This window comes from Mirounga angustirostris, unplaced genomic scaffold (genome assembly GCF_029215605.1).
Source record: "Mirounga angustirostris isolate CCGP_5_RB_7025 unplaced genomic scaffold, mMirAng1.0.hap1 SCAF_2, whole genome shotgun sequence".
Taxonomy (NCBI): Eukaryota; Metazoa; Chordata; class Mammalia; order Carnivora; family Phocidae; genus Mirounga; species Mirounga angustirostris.
This window is the reverse complement of record NW_026991710.1, coordinates 162,833,607-162,848,273: the sequence shown is the minus strand read 5'-3', so window position 1 is coordinate 162,848,273 and position 14,667 is coordinate 162,833,607. Positions and strand designations below refer to the sequence as shown.

Here is a 14,667-nt window from a genome sequence, read left to right as displayed (position 1 = left end):
GAATAGTTTCTATGGTCTGTCATCGGTTATCTGAAGAATTCCCAGTCTGGAGTTTCCCTCACCCTCTCCTGACCTTTGTCTGCTTGCTAGGTTTTAGTATTCCACACTAATTCCCATCATCCAATCTGATGTGGTATATTTGTCACAAAGCAAATGTACAGAGACCTCTTTATACTTCCTGTCCAGCCCTTTGCCCCGGGTGCTGGGTGTTAAGGTTTACGTGGTGTCTCACACTGGGGATTGGTTCCTGAGGAAATGACTTGGGAGTTTACAATGTGGCTAAGTAGCATTTAGTAGGATATAATGTTTTTCAGACAATTTGAAAATTCCAGTTGTCAGTGACTTTTAACATTGTCTACAAAGGAATCCTATAGCCTTGCTGAATTTGTGCACTTTCCCCCAGTCCAGATATTCACTCTTCAAAATGACTTTTCCACGCCTTTTCTTTTCTCCTCAAGCCTCCAGCATCTTCTCACCCTTCCTTATATCTGGGGGTGGCCTTGCTTCTCATTTCACTGATAAAGTAAAAACACTTAGAAGACGGTATATCCTTTTGGTGCTGAAGCTACACCCACCCACCACATCTGTCTGTATAGACTCTGATTTCCTTCCAATCCATGCTCTCATCTGTATACCTATCCAAGGCCTGCTCTTCTTGCACTGGACTCTGTCCCTTCCCACTTACTCAAGGATATTGCTTTAAAGTTGATCTTCACTCCCTGCATCCTTAATTTTCCCCCTCTCCTGGATCAGCCCCATCAGCACACAGAAATATCTTATATCTTAAAAAATTCACTCTTGAACCCACTTCTAGTTTTCAATTTATCCCATTTGGTTCTTTTTTTACAGTTTCTGTTCCTCTGCTGGGAACACCCAGATTTCCAGTGATTTTGAGATAGTTTGCCTCCTAGAGCATAGCTCTAATGGCTACTTTCAAGTCTTTACTTGGTAATTCTAACATCTGGGTCATACTGGGGTCAGCATCTGTTGATTGTCTTTTCCCTTGGGAATTGGCCACATTTCCTTGGTTCTTTGTGCACTGGGTCATTTTGCATTGTCCAGAACACCGTGAATGTTACGTTGTGTAAACTCGGGGTCCTTTTGTAATCCTGGAGAAGTGTGTTCATTTCTGTAAGCAGGCAATCAGCATGATTAAGTTTAGGCCTCTAGTTCTATCTCACCCTCTCTGAATTAATGGTTCCCATGCAGTTTAGTTTTCCATAGCCTCTGCTTTCTATTTTGGGTCTGTCCTGCCCATGTGCAACTCAGGGTGACCCTGAGACTTGAGTGGGCTCACACACAGAACTGGGGGATCCCCTTCCCTAGCTTTCTCCTCTCTGTGGTTCCACTCGTACTTCTTGGCTCACAGGAGCCAGACAGATGGGGTTTCTATCTGAGATTTGTGCAATCGTGGACCTCTGTGATTGGAGCCCATCCTCTGGGCAAGGCCTCAAGAGAAAAGAGAGACAGATGAAGAAGGAGGGTTGTGGGGAGAAAGTGAGGGAAAGGTGAGGTTGGGGAGGGAGATGAACTCTTTGAGGGTCACTTTTCCAACTTTTGTTTCCTTTCCACAATCTGCTTGCTTTCCACCCCCCCCCAAATTTATTTTATTGCGGTGAGATACACATAACATAAAATTTACCCTGCTGATCATTTTAAGTGTACAGTTCAGTGTATTAATTACATTCATAATATAATGCTACCATCACGACCATCCATCTCTAGAGCTCACTCTTCTTATAAAACCAGAACTCTGTATCCAGTAGACAATGACTCTCCTGCTGCCAGTTCCTGGAAATCAAAATTCTACTCTCTGCCTCTATGATTTTGACTACTCAAATATGTCATATAAATGGAATCATAGAGTGAGTGTTTGTCTGTTTTGTGACTGGCTTATTACACTTACTAGAAAGTCTTCAAGGTGCATCCATGTTGTAGCATAGGTCAGAATTTCCTCCTTTTTTTAAAAAAAATTTTTTATTGTTATGTTAATCACCATACATTACATCATTAGTTTTTGATGTAGTGTTCCATGATTCATTGTTTGTGCATAACACCCAGTGCTCCATGCAGAACGTGCCCTCTTTAATACCCATCACCAGGCTAACCCATCCCCCCACCCCCCTCCCCTCTAGAACCCTCAGTTTGTTTTTCAGAGTCCATTGTCTCTCATGGTTAGTCTCCTCCTCTGATTTCCCCCCCTTCATTCTTCACCTCCTGCTATCTTCTTCTTTTTTTTTTTTCTTAACATATATTGCATTATTTGTTTCAGAGGTACAGATCTGTGATTCAACAGTCTTGCACAATTCACAGCGCTCGCCATAGCACATGCCCTCCCCAGTGTCTATCACCCAGCCACCCCATCCCTCCCACCCCACTCCCCACTCCAGCAACCCTCAGTTTGTTTCCTGAGATTAAGAATTCCTCATATCAGTGAGGTCATATGATACATGTCTTTCTCTGATTGACTTATTTCGCTCAGCATAACACCCTCCAGTTCTATCCATGTCGTTGCAAATGGCAAGATCTCATTCCTTTTGATGGCTGCATAATATTCCATTGTATATATATACCACCTCTTCTTTATCCATTCATCTGTCGATGGACATCTTGGCTCTTTCCACAGTTTGGCTATTGTGGACATTGCTGCTATAAACATCGGGGTGCACGTACCCTTTCGGATCACTACATTTGTATCTTTGGGCTAAATACCCAGTAGTGCAATTCCTGGATCGTAGGGTAGCTCTATTTTCAACTTTTTGAGGAACCTCCATACTGTTTTCCAGAGTGGCTGCACCAGCTTGCATTCCCACCAACAGTGTAGGAGGGTTCCCCTTTCTCCGCATCCCCGCCAACATCTGTCATTTCCTGACTTGTTAATTTTAGCCATTCTGACTGGTGTGAGGTGGTGTCTCATTGAGGTTTTGATTTGGATTTCCCTGATGCCGAGAGATGTTGAGCACTTTTTCATGTGTCTGTTGGCCATTTGAATGTCTTCTTTGGAAAAATGCCTGTTCATGTCTTCTGCCCATTTCTTGATTGGATTCTTTGTTCTTTGGGTGTTGAGTTTAAGAAGTTCTTTACAGATTTTGGAGACTAGCCCTTTATCTGATATGTCATTTGCAAAGATCTTCTCCCATTCTGTCGGTTGTCTTTTGGTTTTGTTGACTGTTTCTTTTGCTGTGCAAAAGCTTTTTATCTTGATGATATCCCAATAGTTCATTTTTGCCCTTGCTTCCCTTGCCTTTGGCGATGTTTCTAGGAAGAAGTTGCTGTGGCTGAGGTCAAAGAGGTTGCTGCCTGTGTTCTCCTTTAGGATTTTGATGGACTCCTGTCTCACATTGAGGTCCTTCAACCATTTTGAGTCTATTTTTGTGTGTGGTGTAAGGAAGTGGTCCAATTTCATTCTTCTGCATGTGGCTGTCCAATTTTCCCAACACCATTTGTTGAAGAGACTGTCTTTTTTCCATTGGACATTCTTTCCTGCTTTGTCAAAGATGAGTTGACCATAGAGTTGAGGGTCCATTTCTGGGCTCTCTATTCTGTTCCATTGATCTATGTGTCTGTTTTTGTGCCAGTACCATACTGTCTTGATGATGACAGCTTTGTAATAGAGCTGGAAGTCCGGAATTGTGATGCCGCCGGCTTTGCTTTTCTTTTTCAACATTCCTCTGGCTATGCGGGGTCTTTTCTGGTTCCATACAAATTTTAGGATTATTTGTTCCATTTCTTTGAAAAAAGTGGATGGTATTATTATTATTTTTTTAAGATTTTATTTATTTATTTGACAGAGAGAGACACAGAGAGAGAGGGAACACAAGCAGGGGGAGAAGGAGAGGGAGAAGCAGGCTTCCTGCGGAGCAGGGAGCCCGATGTGGGGCTTGATCCCAGGACCCTGAGATCATGACCCGAGCCGAAGGCAGACGCTTAACGACTGAGCCACCCAGGCACCCCAAAAAGTGGATGGTATTTTGACAGGGATTGCATTGAATGTGTAGATTGCTCTAGGTAGCATTGACATCTTCACAATATTTGTTCTTCCAGTCCATGAGCATGGAATGTTTTTCCATTTCTTTGTGTCTTCCTCAATTTCTTTCATGAGTATTTTATAGTTTTCTGAGTGCAGATCCTTTCCCTCTTTGGTTAGACTTATTCCTAGGTATCTTACGGTTTTCGGTGCAGTTGTAAATGGCATCGACTCCTTAATTTCTCTTTCTTCTGTCTTGTTGTTGGTGTATAGGAATGCCACTGACTTCTGTGCATTGATTTTATATCCTGCCACTTTACTGAATTCCTGTATGAGTTCTGGGGTGGAGTCTTTTGGGTTTTCCACATAAAGTATCATATCATCTGCAAAGAGTGAGAGTTTGACTTCTTCTTTGCCGATTTGGATGCCTTTGATTTCTTTTTGTTGTCTGATTGCTGTGGCTAGAACTTCTAATACTAGGTTGAATAGCAGTGGTGATAGTGGACATCCCTGCCGCGTTCCTGACCTTAGGGGGAAAGCTCTCAGTTTTTCCCCATTGAGAATGAGAGTCGATGTAGGTTTTTCATAGATGGCTTTTATGATATTGAGGTATGTACCCTCTATGCCTATACTCTGAAGAGTTTTGATCAAGAAAGGATGCTGTACTTTGTCAAAAGCTTTTTCTGCATCTATTGAGAGGATCATATGATTCTCTTCTTTCTTTTGTTAATGTATTGTATCACGTTGATTGATTTGCGGATGTTGAACCAACCTTGCAGCCCAGGGATAAATCCCACTTGGTCGTGGTGAATAATCCTTTTAATGTACTGTTGGATCCTATTGGCTAGTATTTTGGTGAGAATTTTTGCATCCATGTTCATCAAGGATATTGGTCTGTAATTCTCCTTTTTGATGGGGTCTTTGGTTTTGGGATCAAGGTAATGCAGGCCTCATAAAATGAGTTTGGAAGTTTTCCTTCCATTTCTATTTTTTGGAATAGTTTCAGAAGAATAGGTATTAATTCTTCTTGAAATGTTTGGTAGAATTCCCCTGGGAAGCCATCTGGCCCTGGGCTTTTGTTTGTTGGGAGATTTTTGATGACTGCTTCAATATCCTTAGTGGTTATAGGTCTGTTCAGGTTTTCTATTTCTTCCTGGTTCAGTTTTGGTAGTTGATACATCTCTAGGAATGCATCCATTTCTTCCAGGTTATCTAATTTGCTCGCATAGAGTTGCTTATAATATGTTCTTATAATTGTTTGTATTTCTTTGGTGTTGGTTGTGATCTCTCCTCTTTCATTCATGATTTTGTTGATTTGGGTCATTTCTCTTTTCTTTTTGATAAGTCTGGCCAGGGGTTTATCAATCTTGTTAATTCTTTCATAGAACCAGCTCCTAGTTTCGTTGATCTGTTCTACTGTTCTTTTTAGTTTCTATTTCATTCATTCACCAGGGTTCCAGTTTATCTACATCCTCACCAACACTTGTCATTTTCTGTTTTATTTTGGTTTTTTTTGATAGTAGCCCTCCTAATGGGTGTGATGTGGTATCTCATTGTAGTTTGGTTTGCATTTCCCTAATGATCAGTGATGTTGAGTATCTTTTCATTTCCATTTTACATTTGTACATCTTCTTTGGAGAAATATCTATTCAAATCCTTTGCCCATTTTGAATTGATTTGGCTTTTTTTGTTATTGTTGAGTTTTAGAAGTTTTCTATACATTCTGGATATTAATTCTGGATATATGATTTGAAAATATTTTTTCCATTTTGTGGGTTGCCTTTTAACTCTGTATTATCTTTTGATGCACAAAATTTTCATGAAGTCCAATTTGACTGTTTTTTCTTTTTTTGATTGTGCCTTTGGTGTCATATTCAAGAAATCATTGTCAAATCCAATGTTATGAAGTGTTCGCTTTATGTTTTCTTCTAAGGGTTTTATAGTTTTAGGTCTTACATTTATGTCTTTGATGTATTTTTGAGCTAATTTTTGTATATGGTGAAAAGTAAGCATCCAACTTCATTCTTTTGCATGTGGATATCCAGTTTCCCCACACAATTTGTTGGAAAGACTGTCCTTTCCCCATTGAATTGGTGTTGGCACCCTTGTCAAGAATCATTTGACTATATATGTGAGGGTTTATTTCAGGGCTCTTTATTCTGTTCCCTTGGTCTATATGTCTATCTTTATGCCAGTATGTTTTAATTAATAAAGCCACAGTCTGCCTGCTTTTGTTCCCTTTTCATAGTTCCAGGTAGCTGCTTTTTGTATTTTGTCCAGAGTTTCTATCTGTGATCAGAGGGAGGATGACCATTGTGAGTGTTCACCACCATGACAGTTCCATGATTTTAAATGCCGTATGAGCAACATCCAGGTAAACCTCCTGCCTGCATGTCTCCCCTGAACTACTTCTTCTGGATATCAAACAGGCATCTCAATGAGTCTAAGGCTGAGTTCTCCATCTCCCTCCCTACCTCTACTTTCGTAGCTTTCCCCACCCCAACGAGGGACCACCATCCTTCAGTTGCTCAGACCAGATACCTGGAGCTGTTCATGGCTCCTCTCTGTTGCTCCTACCCCACATCCAAACCCTTAGCTAATCTTGACAGCACTTTTCAAATTATATCTAAAATCTGGCTTCTTACCATTTCCCTGTTATCATCATCTCTTACCTACAGAGCTGTAAGAGCCTCATAACTGCTCTCCTTGCTTCCATACCTTGGTCCCAGTCTGTTTTTCACCCTGTTGTAAGTCAGAGCATATTAAGCTTTTGCTCAACCCCATCACCCCTATTGATGACTATTTATCTCACTGTGTGTAAAAGCTAAAGTCCTCACAGTGATTTTTAAGATCCTAGGTAACCTCTAATCATCTTTCATTCCTGCTTTTTCCCATTGCTGTCCTTACTCATCTGGCTTCAGTTACACAGCTCCTAGCTGTTCTTCAACCCTCTTCTTGTACTCCTACCTTAGGGCCTTTGTACTTGCTATTCCTCACCTGGAATCCCCCTCTCCCAGATATCTGCAGGGCTCTCTCTTTCACTCACCTTCTAATCTCTCTTCAAATATCACTTACTCAGAGAGTCTTCCCCCATGACTCTCTGTCTCCTCTTACCCTGCATTAGCCATAGCACTCATCAAACCTGATGTCTTATTTGTGTCTCTTCTCATGAGCTTATGCTAATAAGCTCTTTTTTTTTTACATTCAACTAACATCTATTTATTTATATTTATTTTCTTTTTTTAATTTAAATTCAATTAGCCAACATAAATTCAATTAGCCAACATATCATTAGTTTTAGATGTAGTGTTCAATAATTTATCAGTTGCATACAACACTCAGTGCTCATCATATCATCAGTTTCAGATGTAGTGTTCAATAATTTATCAGTTGCATATAACACCCAGTGCTCATCACATCATGTAGCATAAGCTCTTTGATGACAAGTTCTTTGTATTTATTTTTCCAGTGTTGTATCTTAGGTGCCTAGAACAGTACCTAGCACACAATAGGCACTCAATAATTATTTGCTGAATGAACAAATTAAAAGATAAACAATAGAATCAAAGTATTTCTTCACAAAAAGGAATTTGGTAGAGTTATTCGCCAATATTTTTCAAAAACACTGTATTAAAAGAAGGATGCAGAATTGTTATGATAGTAGTGTTCCAAGATACTGGCATCTACAAGCCCACATTTGGAGGACAGAACATTAGTGCGCTGGTAGAAGCAAATGAATTCATTTCTCACTCTTACCTACTTGGATTGACTTCCTGGTCCTCATTGGGCTATTTTTTCTAAGGATAGCTACTGTGATCAAAGATGGAAATATTGAGCTTTCACTCTTGTATCGCATAGTGCATCTTGAAGGCCGACAAGAGGGGAACATAGTGTGGAAACCAGACGGACCCCATTGTATGTAGCCACTTGGGCTGCAATATCTCTGCTCTCTTGTTCTGCTGAGACTGGGTCCCATTATCGTGAATGACAGAGTGAAGAGCTGTTATACAGATGTTTAGCCCTGAATGTGAGCAACTTTAAAGTCATTTTCTGTGGCTAGAATCCTTACCTCCTCTATTTTCAGCACCTCCGAGGCACAGGCAGGTTGGTTGTGAAGATGCAGTAGTTATGTAGCTCAACTATTGAACCCAGAAACCCAGGGAACACTCTGAAATCCGTATCACTTTTGTTCTTTGCATCCGAGTCCATTTTTAATGCAGTGGCCATGTGGGTTCACAGAAAGGACAGTTGTCACCCTAGGGTGTGTGTTCTCACTGCTGGTGAGTATTAGGACATCTGCCTCTTGTTCTTTCTAAGGCTACATCATAAATTAGGACATCTTTTTGAGGTGGCTTTCTGGATTTACTTCTGACTTCTGAAAGTGGGCGTTAGAAAGGAGGATTTTGAGGAGGTAATCCTAATAGTCATATATAGTGCTTACAACTCAGAATTTCCCGTTGCCTTATCAATGGAACTGTTATTGCTCAGTAGATGGTCCCAAAATGAACCAGCTTAGTGGTAAATAACTGATGTGTCCTGTTCTTCTGTTTTTGCTTTTATCAAGTGCAGTATTTTCTTGTTTGTCAAGTTTTATGCACATTGTTTTAAGGCTTTTTCCTCCTCCTATATGTGAGGGCATAAGTGTTTTGTTTTGTTTTGTCTTGATGAGAGTTGCTGCCTATAATGCTATGGCTAGAATTTAGGATGAAGAGTGGACTATTTATGAACTATTAAAAGATACACTTTTCATTTCTGTTTCAAGGGTAAGGTATTATATAATTGTCATCTTTAAGTGACTAGAAAGAGGAAAAATAATGGAAATGTGTTCTGCATAGTTTCTGTATGGTACTTAGCATTTAATTTAGATATTTAATAGTATTCTCTAGTTGTCCAGGGCACATGGCAGTTTCGAGCATCCTAAAGGCATGAAGGGAAATATTTTGCAGCCCTGTTAGGAGGACGCTGAATATGTCTGAGATATGACTCACTACTCTTGGTGGAAGGGAGCTTTAGTGGGAGGAAGAATTTCTAGCATCTTCTTGGCTGTATGAAAGCCTGAGTGTTTTTTCAGTACTCATTCATTTTTTTGTTCATTTATTAATCCAATGGATTGCATGTTCTGCTCTGTACCAGTCACTGTGCTAGGTAGGCATCTAGGGAAGAGTTCCTCTCTAATACACAGAGTAGCTGATAGTGGAGAGATGGGGAAGCCAGAACACTTCTGTGAGTCTGATGAAAAGGTTGTTGGGTGTAGGTGGCAGGAACCTTGCCAGGAAGAGAGGGAGGAGTCTGGGCACATGGCTTGCAAGGTATTGCTACCCTGTGCAGTTAGAGTATACCATGAGCCTTAACATTGTTTATGCTCAATTCTATGTAATTCCATTTCCTTACATTTCTCTTGAGGAAATAGAAGCAGTATTTATAATAATTAAAAAAAAGGGAGAAAATCTAATTGGCCCGTAGAGCAGAGTGATTAAATTATTTATGGTGCATTCATGAGATGGAGTTTTCTGCAGTCATTAAAAATCATATTGCAAAAGAATACTTAATGGCGTGGGGAAATACCATTTCATAAGTGGAGGAAAACGCCTATAAAAAGTATGATCTCAATATGGTAATGCTGCATTCTTAATCTGGCCCACCTGGATTACCATGTTGAAATTGCTGCCATCCCCACCCCCAAGTTCACTCCCCATGCTCTTACCCTGCTCTGCTCTTCACCTTTCCTTACCACCTGCTAACATACTCTACAGTTTACTTGTTCATATTATTGCTGTTGTTTTTCTGTCCTGCTAGAATATAAGTTGGAGGAGTGCAGGGATTCTTTGTCTATTTTGTTCACCGATGAATCCAAATAAGTCTAGTGTCTGGCACATGACAGATCCAAAAAAAAAAAAAAATACTATAATTGTTGAATAAATGTTGAAGGAAATGTGGAAGGGTTATGATGGTTATTCATTTTTTCTTTTGTCAGTTTTTCATATTTTCTGTAATAAACATGGATTACCTCTATTGTTAGAGGGGAAAAAAAGCTTAAAAAGGATATTGTTGAATCTGAATTCCTCATGTAGACCTTGCTCGTTTATCTGGGGGAGAGGGCTGAGTGGGTGATCAGAGAAGGCAGAATCAGGTTGTTGGTTGTAGAGAAGACTTTAAACTGCCTGTGGACGCTGGTCCGGGTTTATGCTGGGCTGCGGGCTGGATTTTGAGCCTTCCCCGCTCACCCTTCTCCCGTATTTCCCCATGCTCATAGCTGCCTTCATGCTTTGCTCCTTTCTCCTTCCTGGTCTTATTTTTCCTGGTCACCATTTTCTTCAAACGCTTGCTGTCTTTTTATAGCCTCCTGTGACGACTCTGGCCTTATCCTCCCCTGAATTCCCATGGCGCTTACAGAGTGTGCCAAGTGCAGCGCTTGAGGAGGCCTGGCCTGACATGACTCGCTCACGCTTTCGCAGCTGGCCTTTGGAGGAGCCATGTTTGCAATGGACGTTAACCAAGGAGGCCAGAGCCACCACTGCTGGGAGCCAGGAGGAATCTATTTTAAGACAAGAACCATAGAAATACTTTAAACACACATATGCTTCACTCATCTCATGTGTTACTTTTTTCTGCAAGTAAATGACAAGCTGCTTGAGAAAAAGGCTTCTATTTTCTACTCTTCTTCCATAGCGCATAAACAGTTCTGGTCTCCAAGCTGACGTCACATATTCGTTGGCCAGTCCTTGGTTTCCCATATATAAAATAAATGTTGTTTGTGACCCTTCAGAGATGGCATGAGAATGACATAGGGGCAGTGATTCGAGTGCCATCGAGGGCATTATCTATGTATGCACATATATATTTAATGACATTTTGTTATTAATAATTGAAAAGAGAATAACTGAAGTGAATTGTTCAGGATATAACTTGGCTGCAGTGAGCTTTTGCTGTTAAAATTGTACAATTTTTGGGCGCCTGGGTGGCTCAGTTGGTTAAGCGACTGCCTTCGGCTCAGGTCATGATCCTGGAGTCCCAGGATCGAGTCCCGCATCGGGCTCCCTGCTTGGCAGGGAGTCTGCTTCTCCCTCTGACCCTCCCCCCTCTCATGCTCTCTCTATCTCATTCTCTCTCTCAAATAAATAAATAAAATCTTAAAAAAAATTGTACAATTTTTATTTAGGGAATTCAGATTGATTTTTAGGAAGCAGGATATTATATAACAGATTATTCAATTCAGTAAATGTTTATTGAGATTCTACTGTTTATAAGGTGCTACCGCAGGCCCTGAAGGGACTTGTAGAGGTCAGCTGAAAACAGTCTACTGGAGGTGGGATTATAAGGAAGTACATAAATAATGCCAAGAAAATTGACGGTTCAAGAAGGAAGAGATAACATGTGATCTGGGGACCAGGGAACAGGCATGGAGTAGAGGACAATGGGATGAGCCCAGAATTATGAATATTATTGGGTGGGAGATTGTAGATGTGGGGAAAAGAGGATGCCAGGTGGAGGTAGCACAATTGGAGAGGGGTGGGGAGAAGGCATTTGGGAGAATAGTGGTTGTTGGTGGGCAGGACTGCAGGGGACATGCTGGTGAGGAGGTTGGAGAGGAAGCTAAAAGGTAGATTTAGGTCATATATGGGAAGCCTTCATGCTGGAATAAGAAGCCCTGTTTTCAGTCTCCCAAGGGACCTTTGGATATTCTACAACATCGGATACAGGTTTTGAAAGAAAATGTTTATAGTTTTTGTTTGGTTTGATAAGTAGAAGAGTAACCATATGCTTTTGATATTTGATATTTTGTGGTTTTTATGATGGTGAGTTTCCTCTCATCATGCACTTATTAAGTGAGGTTACATAAAATAAAAAAAAGTTGTTTGTTTCCAGGAACACTGGTATTTGTTTGTTTGTTTTATTTTTTTACCACTGCAGTTGCAGAACCAGTGGATTGGGTGAGTGCTTCAGTTTGCAGATGGACCTAAACTACTGTTGGGGAAATGGAAGTAAATTTTAAATGGTTCAGTGATTTTCTCAAAGCCATATAGCAAATTATTAAGATGCTTTTGAATATAATCCATGTGTCTGGGCTCTAAGAAGCCTGCAATATCAGAAAATTTGTGATGATTTTCAGAACGTCATCAATATGGTTGATACCACATATGTGCAGTGAACGGTCTGATATTAATGCTATTTCTGTCCATTGCCTTGTGCAGAATGTGTTTCAGAGTCCATAGTCCTCTACAACAGGCTTTTTTTTTTTTTTTTTTAACATTTTGGGGCATGAACCCAAACCACAATCATTGGAAATTCATAAATTATTTTTCATACTATTTCAAAAGTTTAGCAAAGCGTGTATTCCTAATCCTATGTGATTTATATCATTTTCTCATTTGAAATAGATTAACAGCTTAGAAATATACAGCTAGGAATCTTTGGGTTTGAGTTACTCACAAAGTAATTGATCAGTTACTTAAGAATTCTTTTTTTTAACTGAGGGTTGCTGGAGGGGAGGTGGGTGGGGGGGTGGGGTAACTGAGTGGTGAGCTTTAAGGAGGGCACGTGAGTGTTGAGCACGGGGTGTTGTATGCAACTAATGAATCACTAAATTCTACCTCTGAAACTGATGAAAACAAGATTTTTTTCCTATTTTTTAAAAGTTCAACTCATTACTTTTTTTAGTTTTTAAATTTTAAAATATATTTGGAAAGGAAGCAAATTGAAGACTCAGGGGTGAAATGTTTGCCTGTTTTTGTGAAAGTGTGCATGTGTGTGTGTCTGAGCTGAGGAGAAACAGGCTGAGGAGCATCAGTCCTCACACTGCTTCCCTGACATGGCTGGACAGGTAAGGGAGAGATTGATTGAACGAATGGAGGAAAAAATGAAGTCTTTTCTCACTTTACATTCTTTTAAACAAATGGTGACATTACGTGTGATTTTTGCTTTTCCCTTTTTGCATTTTTGAATAAAAACCAGAAATATTTGTCAAAACTATTTTTCATTATGTAGATTACTATGTGGTACATTTTGGAGTCAGTTTCCTCCCTCATTGGACATTAAAGGATGCAATATATATGCTGCTCAGGTTTTTACTTTCTTAATGCCTTTCTAGTTGCTTCTTCTAATATTTGAATTTTTACAGTTCCTTCCTTTCAACTTTACTATCTTCATTTTCAGAGAAGTTATAATCTGTACTCTAATTATATCTCCTTCTCAAATATTTAGTTGAAGGAAATTTCATGATCATTCATGGAGTTTAATACTTTTTTTCACTTGCTTTATCAAATTTTTGAATTCTTACCAATATTTAATACTCTTATAATGCAAATATGTGTATAGTATAATTTTACATTCCATTCTCTGTGGTGTAACTTCCAGAGATTTATGGTCTGTGATTTTCACATTCTCACAGAATAATCTTGTCAACTTTTTGAGAGTGCTCCTCACTTGACAGAGAGACACTACTTTTTCAGTTGCAAATACCTTTTCCTTACTGTCATTTTGTGGTCATGTTGGATTTAAGGTCTTGACCTGTCCTTATTCCAGTCCTACTTTGTTCAGAGGGAGTCTAACAGTCCTGACCTGTTTCTCTGACTGTTGTGTGAAGTAACATTCAAATCATTTCACACTTTAGGTACTAAGGTAGAATACAAATAATGTCTTTTGAGGAGAAAATGCTGAAATAAATGACTTGGGTGAAGTAGCTAACTAGAATAGAAGTAAAAGTGATGGGTTTTCTTCACGGGACCTGCATTCGTCTGGGCCTCCATTCCCCGAGTTGTAGAGTGAGGGCAATGGATTGGAAACCTTTAATTCCCCTACAGCACTATGTTTATGGTCTGACTGCAAAGGGCCAGTAACTTGGACTTCGGAGCTGTGGGAAGAACACGGATGGAATATCCTGTTCCTCTTCTTCCAGCATGTTGACCTAGGTTCCATGAGCTTTAGGAGAGCATAGAACACCCTCCTTCTACTAAATGTTTCACACAAATAAAGGGAAGTATCATGAGGATTGCCTGGATTTAAACTGGTAGGCAAATAATTGGAAGTGACTCCACAAGGAATGAAAAGAAACCACATCTGGATTGCCATGTGAAGGTGTCATGAATAGAATTTGAAAAGATGAGGAAACTGACCAGGAAAGTGGAAGCTGCAGATAAAAAGTCTGGAAAACCATCCAGAATGTGGTAAGTGAATGTGGGCTCTTGACCTTGACCTGGAGGGGAGACCAAGAGGTTACCTCTTAGAAGTTGAAATGTTAAGTTTAAAAGAAGAGAGAGTATGCTTGTTTTCCTAGTGGATGATACATTTTTAAGTATCCATTATCCCAAATGTACCTCACACCCTTACATAATGTGTTAAGTATAGGGAAATGCATGATCTCTGTTCTTTAACAGGTGAGAGGATCGTGCCTGATTGAGCTACAGGTCTACCTTGGTTCTGATGACAGAACCAAATTCTGTGCTAGTGGACCATGGTTCTGCTCTGGGGTTGCAAGTCAACCAGGACGGTGGTGAGGTCCATGGGATCCCAGGCTAGATGTTGGAAAGAGGCATGGTGAGTCATCACCATGAAGAGAGATTTCAACATGGGCTGAGAATAAGAGCATTTACTCCATTGAAAGTCCACTCATCGCCTGAGTACCTTTGAGACAGTTGTCTTTTCTTGATTTTTTACTTTTGAGTTCTGGCTCCTACATATTATCTTAGGAGGCAGGCTGGGTA

At 40.0% G+C, this 14,667-nt stretch overlaps 1 protein-coding gene across 3 annotated transcripts in view; it reads left to right on the top strand.

Moving 5' to 3' along the window:
- The window catches only part of CSGALNACT1 (chondroitin sulfate N-acetylgalactosaminyltransferase 1), a 343,648-nt gene that overhangs the window by 70,306 nt on the left and 258,675 nt on the right, over positions 1–14,667 (top strand). The gene's annotated exons all lie outside the window — the stretch shown is intronic.